We start from the raw sequence: 10,645 nt of genomic DNA, 5'->3' as shown, positions 1-10,645 counted from the left end.
GGGAAATATATATATACATATTTAAAGGTTAAACTACTTTCATCCCTAGACAGGAAAATGATATTTTTAGCTCTTACAAGGTGCATCTGACACTAGGATAGACAAAGGGGGCATCACATGGACTGAGGAGGTGGTTGTGAATGGACTCGGGGGTCATGATATCAAAGAAAAAGACATTAAAGGGTGGACAAAGGTCTGGACTGGAAAAAAAAATGAGAAAAGGGGAGGTATTATTGGGCAATTAGTTCCCATGGGGAGGTGCAAAAGACCTTTTACAATAGAGGGAAAGAAGGGAGGGGGATAAGCATTGTTTGAAGCTTGATGTCATCAGTTTTGTCTTTAAGAGGGAATAATGTAATCATTCAGTTAGGTATAGATATTTATCTAACCCTACAGAAAAGTAGGAAGGAAAAGAGAAAAAGAAAAGGGATCGAAGGGAGGGCAGAAACACTAGAGGAAAAGATAAGAGAAGGGCAGAAAGGTTGATAGAGCATAAGGTAGTGGGTGGAGTGGTTAAAAAACTTATGACTAAGGACAGAGTGGATACAAGTATATACAGGGGAGAAAAGGGGATGGAGGGAAATATACTGTTTATGTGAATGGCATGAACTCTTCAATAAAACGGAAGCAAATAGCAGAGTGAATTAAAAAACAGAATCCTACAATATGTTGTTTACAAGAAACTCACTTGACACAGAGAGAAACATACAGTGTAAAGGTAAAGGGCTGGAACAGAATTTGTTATGCTTCATCTGAAGTTAAAATAAAGCATGGGTAACAATTCTGGACTCAGATAGAGTAAAAGTAAAAATAGATCTTGTTAAAAGAGATTAGGAAGGAAAGTACATCTTGATAAAGGGTTAGATAAACAATAAAATAGTAAGCATATTAAATATCATGTGGTTCTTTCAACAAATATTCATAATACCAGGTATTTAGAGGAAATAATGTTCAACGACAATCCCTTTCTCTTAAGACCTCACTGTCTGCTAGGGGAGACAGCATACAAACGGCTGAAGTACAAACAAACTATATAGAGGAAAAAAATGGAAATGTACTAGAGAACAAGAGTCCTAGAGGTAAGGAGGCCCAGGAAAGGCTTTGTGTAGCGAGTGGTATTCTAATTGGGATCTGAAGGAAGTCAGGAGGGATGAGGAGGGAAAGCAATGCAGGGATCAGGGGCAGTCTGTGAAAATGAAAAAAAAAAATGGCCATAGCTGGGAGATGGACTGTCCTATGCCAAGAACAGCCAGGAGGATGGGGGTCACTGGATCACAAAAAAATCTGCAGGGGGAGTGTAGGGGTAGGAGGAGTGCACAGATCTGAGCAGGTTGTCATAGGATTTGGATGCCAAACCGAGGAGTTTATATTTGATCCTTGAGGTGAAAGGGAGCTGCTAGGACATCTTGGGAATGGGGGTGTGTGACAAGGTCAGAACGGGTATTAGGAAGATCACTCTGGCAGCAGCGTGGAGGACAGACTGCAGTGGGCAGAGACCTGGGGCAGCAAGGCTATCATTGTCTTTGCTTTTCTTTGAATTAACTTGCTGGACACAATTTAAACTCGGTGGTTTTCCCATTGTTTCTTGGGCATTAGTTTCTTGGACTATAGTATTGATGTTAATTGTCTCCTATTTTCGTGAATGGAACTCAGGCTACACAATGCATTATCTTCTTTATATTTAAAGCTAGTTCAAAGGTTTCTTAACAGGATTCCTTTCCAGTGGAAATGTGAAAGTGCAGAGTAATGTTCCAGTTCCCCCCTTTCAAAAGATTGATTTTTCTTCTTACTTGTTCCTCTCTATTTGTCATTCTATTAAGTTTAGTCTTACCACTTTCAATATTTTTTTGGTATCGTATTTTAATTTGAAGAATTCAAATTCCATCAAATGCATTCTGGTGTTTAGATAAAAGAAAGGATTATAGTCCTGAAGTTTATGCATTGTATCATGACATGGGAAAGCCTCCGATGCAATGAATAACCCTTATATAAGTTTTCTATGCTCACACAATTGTGCTTTTTGAGCTTAAGAAAACATTTTTCCTTGCATAAGAATGATGGGGAATTCAGCTATGATAGGAAATCCTGATTACAAAGCCATATATGCAACCTCTCAGGACAGATATTTCTAAACATGAAGTGGTTTTTCTCATTTTCATATCATTACATCAGTCATTGTCTTTGCTTTCCTTTGATTTAACTTCATAGACACAAGTAATATATTGGTGGTTTTCCCATTGTTTCTTGTGCAGTTTTGGGCTTTGGTATTGATGTAAATTCTCTCCTCACATTGCTTCTAGTGCATTTCGGGTCATTAGAAGTATCGGTCCATTCTCTCATATTTGCATAAATTGAATATTCAGGGCCCCCTGTATTATCTTCTCTATATTTAAATGTAGATCAAAGCTGGCTAAGAACCCTACGTTTCTAGTGGAATTGGTGAAGCTCCAGAGAAACCTTCCATTTCTTCCCTTCCTTAGCATCAGTTTCATTTCTTACTAGCTCCTCACATTCTGCATATAGGTTTAATCCCTTCACAATGAGTTTCGTATGATCTTATTTTCATGGAATAATCCATTTCAAGAAATGCACTCTGATGTTTCTATGGAGAATAAATGATATCATTTCATGTAGGACTTGGATAAACTCACCACTGTACTTTTTGAGATAGAAACATTTTTTTTTTTTCCTAGCAAAAGAAATTTCGAATTTTATGGCTGTTAGTGCATCTTTCCTGGATAATATTATGGATACACAATATGGTTTTCTCATTTGCATTTCAATTCTTTCATCATTGTTTTTTGTTTTCTTTATTTTCTCTTTATACACACTTGAAATGAATGAAAAAGTTGAGCAATGTATCTTTTTTTTTTCAGCCAAAGTTCTTGATAACTCTGTTTTATTATGTAGTTGTTGCAATGCTTTCCTTATGGTAATTCTAATTTAGTAGTTTTCTCAGTGTTTCTAGTGCATTTTGGGACCTTAGAGATACCATTCTATTCTATCATATTTCTGTTAATTACCATAAGGTGTGTACTGCATTATCTTCTATATATTTAAATGTAGATCAAAGATTATTAAGAAGGCCAAGTTGCAAAGGGAATTAGTGAAGCTCCAGAGATATCTTCCAGGTCCTCCCTTCCTAAGAAGAAATTTGACTTGCTTACTAGGTCCTCACCTTTGGTGTTTCTTCTGAGTATATATTTAATTCCTTTACAATGTGTTGCGTAGAATCTTTTCATTGGAATAATGCATTTCAAGGAAATACATTCTGGCATTTCCACACAGAAACAATGTGTTTCCTCAGGTTTGGGCAATGCGCTGTGATGAAGGGCTTCCAAGTAGTGGAGGAATATGAAGCCAGAGTTTTCTTTGGCCACGGGTACATAGCTAATGAGTATTTGCGGCCAGATTTGAACTATACTTCTTCTTGACTCTAGGCCTAGCACTGTAAGTACTGTACTACCTACGTGCCTCAACTCTAAGCAAATCCATTAACTACTCCACTCTGTATAACTCTCTAAGACTATACACTGAAAATAAGGTATTGATCCGCATTAAATGTAGACTTTATACTTGGTGTACTTGACTAATGTCCACAAACAGGTGTGATGAGTGACTATGAAAAAATATAATTATTATGATTTTTTTTAAGCAAACACACTAGAACCCAAACATCCAAAGGAGAGTTTCTGGTGAATCATTATGTTTAGTCTGATGATGCTGTTATTCAGATACTCTTCAGTGATAACCAATCTTTGTCCTTGGAGGATGGATTTAATTTTCAGAAGTAATTCTAACAATTTGGAATCAATTCAGGTGAATAAGGTGGATGTCTAAGTAGGGTAATAATATTTCTTATAACTGCATCGAAATGAAACAAAATTAGTTATCTTGTATAACTTTGAATGTAGCACTGAAGGCAATTCCAAATGTATTCTGAACATATTTTGATCAGTTACATCATCACAGTATGTGTACAAAATTCCAAAAGATAATTTTTGCATTTAGATGCTTAAGTTTTTTTTAATGACTGCCAACTTTTTATCTAGCAATTTCAGATTATATAAATTTCAGATGTCTACACATCTCCAGGAAAGGAAAAAAAAAACCTCCTTCTCCTATTTGGTAATTTAATAATCAAATGTTATTCAGTGACAAAAGAGACAAGTTTTCAGAGACACTGATCTGTTATTTCATTTTGAATTTTAAGGTTGGATTAGTCTTTAAAATTTTTCCAATATTATACTTCACCTTCTTGGCCAATTATTTCTCACTTCCACTTTTCATACCTTCAACACTAATCTAACACCTACTCTCTCTTACATGGACCTTTCATAGAACTTCTTTTCACTTCCAGTAATTTATGTGTTTGCTATTTTGTATTTTAGCATACGAAGAGGAACAGTATGCCATGGAGCTGAGAGAGGAGTGTTCTCACCGAGAAGTTCCCTAACCAACAGTACCACAACTTGAGTTTCTTTCCTTATCTGTCCATGTTAGCAACAGACTATTAACTTCAAAGGGACAGAGTCTATGTTTACCTAATATCTATATTTCATAGGTTTCTGTCAAATCATATTCTGCATGTAAAAAGTATGATAATTATTTGGTTAAAGTAAGTTCTACTATCTGAAATTATTAGAATCAGTGTGACAAAGAAGATAGCTAGAAAGCTAGAGTAAGAAAGAGCTCAGCTGAGGCCTTAAGTGAACTGTCTTACTTTAATATCAGACGTCTTACTTGTGACAAAGACTTGGTGACCCCAGCAAGTTACTTAACATCTCAATACCCAGACAAATCTGTAATGCAACATGAGTTGTAGAGAATGTATATACATACATTCTCTCATATTATTCTCTCATAAACTAGTAGAGAATGAATGAATGTAGAGAATGTATGAAGAGTACTTGCTAAAGAGGAACTAAGTTTCTTTTTTTTAAAAAAATATTTATTTCATTAAATATTTCCTAATTACATGTAAAAATGTTTTATGATCATTCCAAATTCTTTCTTCCTCCCATCCTTCCCAACTTCTTGAAAACAAAAGCAATTTGATATTAATTATACATGTGAAGTCATGCAAAGCATATTTCCATATGGCCATAATGCAAAAGAAAACAGGCAAAAAAAGGGTTTTATAAAGTGTACTTCAATCTGCACTCAGATTTCCTCAGTTCTCCCACTGGAAGTCATGACATTTTGAAATTGTCTTGGCTGACTGTCTTCATCAAAATGGCTAAATCTTTCACATTTAAACATCATTCAAACATTTCTGTTACTATTTACAATGTTCTCTTGAGTCCCATTGCTTTATTTTTGCATCAGTTCATAAAGGTCTTCCCAGTTTGTTGCTTTTAAACCATGTGGCTTGTCATTTCTTATAGTACAATATTATTCCATTACAATCATTTAACAGAACTTGTACAGCCACTCCTCAACACTTCCTAACACTTTCCAATTCTTGGCAGCTGTAGGTATTTTAGATAGGTAGGTGGCACAGTGGAGAGAGTTCCAAGCCTGAATGAAGTCAAGAAGAATCATCTTCCTGAATTCAAATCTGACCTCAGACACTTAAAACTAGTTGAAGAAGGAAATGGAAAACCAATCCAGCATCTTTGCCAAGAAAATCTCAATAAAGGGACAGACATTAACAATAAATAATTTTGTGCAAATAGCTCCTTTTTGTTTTCCTTGATTTCTTTGTTTATACACTAAGTAATGGTATTACCAAGAACCAAAAAGGCTACTATAAATATTTTTATACACCCACACACTCACACACATATATGTAGACAAGATTCTTTTGCCCTCTTACTTTACTTTGGAGGGCTAAAGGCCTAGTAGTGTTATAACTTACATTATACTGAGAATATACAGTTGTTAGCTTTGTGTGTATAATTCCAAATTGTTTACTAGAAATATTGGCTAGTTCACAGATCCATTAACAGTGTACAGGTGTACACTTTTTCCCTCCATAAAATTCATTATTTTCCTCTGTTGTGCCCTTTGTCAGTCTATTAGGCATCAAGTAGAACCTCAGTCTATTAGGCATCAAGTAAATACTGCTTAAAACAGAAAACTACTTGGAACAAAAAAGAAAAATATATATATATATACACACAGAGAGTGGGGGGAGAAAGGGAGAGAGAGAGAGAGAAAGAGAGACAGAGAGACAGAGAGAGACAGAGAGAGACAGACAGAGAGAGAGAGAGAGAGAGAGAGAGAGAGAGAGAGAGAGAGAGAGAGCAGTGAACAAGAATTCTTGAAGGAAGTTTCTCACAGTAAAAAAAAATTCCAATTATTTTCCATTCTTAGTGGAAACTTTTATCCTCATTGCTTTTTCCTGCTAATTTACTTTGGTTATTCAAGTTTGGTTTTGGTTTTTTGTTGTGTTTGTTTTTGCGGGAATTATTAAAATGTGGATATTCAAGGAAAACAAAAGGAATAATTTTATAAATAAACAACATAGAGAAAGTTTCAGGAATATTTTAAAAATACATTAGTAGCAACCCAGGGGAAAACCAGGCACTCAATTTTTTGGACCATATTTAGGATGTAATAGAGATGGAGACCTTTTCCTGGAACTTATAGCTTTACATAATTGTCTGAGAGTCTTAGAATTTTTATTAGGGTCACTAACAGTAGCAATTTGAGAGCTTCCTGAATTTTGAGGAATTTTAAAATAAGGAGCTTTAATCAGTTTTTCCTGTTCATTTCTGTTCCTGTATTTGACAGCACATACCTCTCCAAGTCAGTGTTTTTTGTGGTAAACCTGCATCTTCACTAGAAAGGGGAAAAAGAAACCTATGAAGATTTAAGTATCCAAAACAGATTTGATAGTTAAAGGATACATCTACATCTCTATTCCTATCTATGTACATATGTATATATGCATACATGAATGTATGAATGTATTGAATGTGTGTATGTATACATACCTGTAGTTGGCTAGAGACAGAAGTGGGACCTTTTATCTATGAAGATGCTTTTTCTATATAGTGAACATTTTCTCTATTGATTGTAGGAGCAAAAGGAAAAAAGCAACAAGCAAAGGTTGTTAGGTTCTTACTAAGTGCTAATGAGATAATGAGATATTAGGTTCTTACTAAGTGCTAAGTCGGTACTTAACAATTCTCAAGTTCTGGCCTTTACTGGGAGTTTTACTTGTGAACTCCTGGAGAGGAGCAAGTTCATTGGTTGAAGTAATTTTCCCAGAAGCCCTTGCGTTATCCCACGCCCATTGTCTGGGAGGATAAAAGAGGGTGGCACTCAAGAGATAGAGAGTGTCTTGTCTGGACCACACTTGAGGCAACTCTCTGCAGGAAGGGAAGTCACTTCTCTGGACCAGAGTTAATGGCAACTGTCTGGAGACCACAGTTCTCTACAGGAAGATGAATCTGTCCGAGAGATTTGAGTTGACACAGCAGATCTCCTCCCAGAGAGCAATCGGCAGTTTCTGGAAACAACAGCACGTTACAAAAGGTCATTTAATACCTACAGTATAAAGGTAAATTAACTGGTATGTGTTAGAATGATCTTGGGGGTTTGTCTCTTAAGTAAAGAGCCAAAAGCCTATAAAATATTTCTCTCTCCCTTCTTCTCCCTTAGTATTCTATTTATGAAATTCCAATTTATATTCCATAAAATAATAAGAGGCATTTTCCCTTTGAGGGTGGGAAATAGGAATAAGCCTCTGATATACAAAAATCCTAACAAAGGAATAAGAGTCTTACATTATTATTGTATAAATCTGCTTATACATACATATATTTTATGGTAAACAATATAATTGCATGTATTAATAAATAATATAATATTTAGTCAGTTATGTTCCTCATAGTCAAGGGAGAGTACCATTCCCAGTTACAAAAATCTAAGAGCAAAATGATATCCTTCTACACAAAGTGAAAGACTATAGTCACAAAATTCATGGAAATCAAATTTTATGGAATGCATTATAAGTAGCTAAAATTTGTTGGCCCTATCACAGAACTTAGATTGTCCAAAATTTATAATTTTATTTATTACTTAAATTTCTATCTTCTTGACTCTATGTGGTAGATGGAAGCTAGCTTTCTCCCTCTGATACTATGCTACCTTTCCACTCAAATGAATATCTAAATAAAATATTGTATTAGATCAAAATACTTCAAATATCAAGTTAAAAGTTCCCTCCAGCAACAGAAATAGCAATTTCTCTGTGCTACCAAATGTCATTCTTTTCTAAAGTGCTCATAAGACTCACACTGGAGGGTCCAACCAATGTGGGAGCCTTCTCTGATTTCTCTCCATATTACAAAGGAACATTTTGACCATCACCTATCATCCCTTGACCTTAACACATAACCAACCCCTTTTTTTCTCTTGCCATAAAATTCTTTCAGGACATCTTACTCATCTTTAGAGTTTGTCATTGATTATATGTTGGAGGAACTCACACTAAATACACCTTTTCACTGGTGTCTGTGTGATGTTCATCTTTAAATTTGTTGAGGCAAAAGTGGTCTAGGTCTTAACATGCAGCAGTAAATATTTGTATTGAACCACTGGGTCTTTGTAGGTATGATATGCTTAGGGTTAGTAAAAGTAATTTACAGTTTCATCAAAGTAATCAAGCTCATTCTCCTTATAAATTCTGGATCTAGCATATTGTATTGTTTCTATTATCATTTCTATTATTTACTCTGACCATACACACTGTTGGACACAATCCATAGAGCACCCATTCAGTTTCATGCAGAAATCTGGGAAATAGACATTTTTCATCCATTTGGTCTTTCCTAAATAGATGGACAAAGCAAACTTCTTTGAATGGTTTCAGAAATTTTCCAGACTTTTCAGAGTTTGGGGGCTTAATAAAAATCAACACAATTTTCTGCAAAGTGGAGCATCTGGGGGAACCTTGCTATCTATTAGAACTATCTATCTAGATCTAGGCACTGGATCTCCTCTGTCACAATGGTGAGCACCTTTGTCCAGTATACATCTTGCTGTATTATGTCTTGCCTGATGTTAATTAGCAGAGTGTCACTGAAGAGAGTAATTTCTTGTTATTCACATTTTCAAGGAATCTTAAATGATCTTGATACATAGATAGGAGACTTTGTTAAAGAGGAAGAGGAAGCATTTGTTCTAGTGAGTTGAATACTTTAAAAAATAATAATAATCGACTCAAATCAACAATCATTAAGTAAGTGCCAAATAGATTCTATAGTTCATGACTAAAGGTAATAAAGAGACAGATATCTACCTCATAGATATGTGGTTTACTTTTAATTGGAAACCTAAAGAGTGTGATTGCATCATTTAGGGAACTCCAGGTGAAGGATTCCCTTTTCTAAGCAAGTCTGCCCATTCTCTGAAACTAAAAAACCTTTATTAGAATTAGATCCTGAGGGATCAGTTTTTGTTGCCATTGTTTTCTTCTTATTATTAAAGCCTGTGTTTAAACAATCAGCCATAAGCTCAATAGGTTCTTAAATTCTCTATATCTTTTGATCATTTGTAAAATTTAGGAACTGGATTCCCAGGAAAACAAAAAGCATGTATTTTCTCTCACAAGCTAAACTAGATAGCAAGAATACAGGTTCAGAAAAGAAAAGTAGTAGAAGCAAGAAACTAATAGATAAGCAAGTGTTACGATCTTCCAATAGTATTAGATTAAAAAAAACTTTTATGAAATAGACAATAATTTAATATAAATTCTAGATCTGTCTTATTAATTCATGCAATTTTCTTTTCAAGAAGCACTTAAAAATCTGCTGAATTTAATTGAAAAAAAGAGTTGAATCATGGAGTACAGTGGATTTGTTGTACCACAAAGGTTTTTGATGGATAGATATTGTAAATTAATATTTAAGAAAATATTCTAAATCACAATTAACAGAATGAGTTTTTGGAAAAGCCTTGATTTTATAATCACTTATCAAAAATCAGTATTTTAACAAATATTTTTTTCCAGATGCATGCATGTTGCTTTAAATTTTTAAATGATTACAAGAACTAAAAGTTGCTCTTCTTCACTTCTCTACCTCTGATTCCATCACTATTCTGACTTTTCTAGTTAAGATCACTCATTTTGAGGGAGCTATTATCTATCAGTGTATGAGAGATTTATGTAACTATTTCTTCCGTGTATTTGTAGAATAGGCTGAAAGTGTTATTTTCTTAATGCTACACATTAATCTGTCATACTAACAGTTTTGTTTCACTGCAAGCCTACTGTAAAGAATGCTTCTTCAGGAGTGATAAAAATGTCTCAAGAAAAATAAAACTAGAAAATGCTCTTTATAATCTGCAGGACTTTCACTTTGCATAATTGTTTCCTAAATATACTCTTTTCTCCAGTGTTAAAAATGATCTTTTGACTCCTAAATTTTATTACCTTTTCTCAGTCCTCATTATAATTGATTTCTACCTTCTTTTTTAGAAATACACTTCTCTTATCTTGCATCACACTTGTTTTTCTTATGTTCCTCCTCTCTCTCTGATCAATTCTCAGTCTAGTTTGATTAATCAACTACCCTAACTCCATCTCCTTAGTGTGAATACCACCAATGCTCTTTACTTTTTTTGTTGATTAGCTCATCTGATTCTATGGCTTCAGCTATTATCTCTATAAATATTATTTCTTCAATTTATA

This window comes from Sminthopsis crassicaudata, chromosome X (assembly GCF_048593235.1).
Source record: "Sminthopsis crassicaudata isolate SCR6 chromosome X, ASM4859323v1, whole genome shotgun sequence".
NCBI classification, from domain to species: Eukaryota; Metazoa; Chordata; class Mammalia; order Dasyuromorphia; family Dasyuridae; genus Sminthopsis; species Sminthopsis crassicaudata.
Note: the sequence above shows the minus strand (reverse complement) of the source record.